Here is a 1,461-nt window from a genome sequence, read left to right as displayed (position 1 = left end):
TTGAGAATGTCGATCTTCTCACCAAAATTATAAGTATTGCCGCTATTGTGCAGAAACCAGCTATTAAGATGTATAGATTTAAAATGTGTCCTGTTTCATGATAGATTAGAAACCTCGATTTTTCCATGCATGTTTCAAGTAGTGTGCAAATCCGAGCACCATACTTTCCTTGGAAATTTTCAGCTAGCTACACAAACACCCCATGCATAGCTACAGTGTAAGTCCCACTCCTTTAACTATATACATAGCTACTATGTAAGTATTCCTTTGTCAAATCATTGGGATTCTTATTTTAGAAATGCATGGTGTTTAAGTGTGATTTTTGGAATCATATAACTATCCTCATAACATTCTAAGAAATCTGTTGTGCTGTACATTTTTTTTGCATTCCACTGAGCTTACACCATTATCTGTGTTAATTGCATGATAGTGATTACAGGGGATGGATAAAAGTGGAAAGCTCTTTATTCCATATTTGTCTATAGAAGTGGAAATTATGAATCTGCATGATATGCAATGTGTGTGACACATCATATAAAATTAATGTAGTATCAGTAGTATGATTTCTTGCATGCATCCATGCAGCAAGCTCCTGATTTCTGGAGAATTTTTCAGAATAGTAATGGCTACAGCTCTTAGGCTCACTCCCAGATATGCTTTACCCTCCACCCCCTCAAACAACACCCTTGACTATTAATTATGTTGATGAGTGGCTAAAAGCAGTTCTGGCTGCATGTGGCCCAGTCTACATAGCCATGCTGAACTAGCTAGCTACCAACTGACTCGCAGTCAGTTTTCTATCAACTATACTGCATCAATGGGGCTAATGCTTTCAGCATTCAGACTCTTCTCCTTGACAATCACCGAGATGTTGATGAAGATGATACTTCTTGAACAGCCAAAATTTGACAATCATATTAGCTACATGTACAATATAATTATAACTGAGGGGTCACTAGAAGAGTTTAAAATATAATAACTGGAGCCCTGGCAAGACAAATAAATTAAACTACTTATAAAGCTAAATAATTATATCAACAGTTCAACAGATTGACTACATCCCACTGGATGATGCGTAAGCCCGTGAGCCTGAGTTTAAAATCCTGTACGAACACTACTGAAGAGCATGAGCTGCCTGCTGAAGTATGCACCGCCGGTATTGTGCTCTTCGGTAGATGGCATACATTGCTAAGTTTTGTAATGGTCACTAGCATAAAGTCTAGTCAACCAAAATCCAGCCGGCATGTTGGAGGTCCAGCAGTAATGAACCATAGTGATCTTCTTTATGCATGGTTCCCTGCAGCCAACAAAAGTGATGCATTGGTCACAGGTGGCTTAATTTGCAGCTAAATTAGCTGTAAATTTAGCTGCAAATTTAGGGGTGGCCGGCCAAATCCGCCACCGCCGCGAAATTCACGAAAATTTGTATCCCACGAAAATTTCTAGCCTTACAGAACTGTA

The sequence above is a fragment of the Dysidea avara genome, chromosome 3 (genome assembly GCF_963678975.1).
Source record: "Dysidea avara chromosome 3, odDysAvar1.4, whole genome shotgun sequence".
NCBI lineage: Eukaryota > Metazoa > Porifera > Demospongiae > Dictyoceratida > Dysideidae > Dysidea > Dysidea avara.
This window is presented reverse-complemented; position numbering follows the sequence as displayed.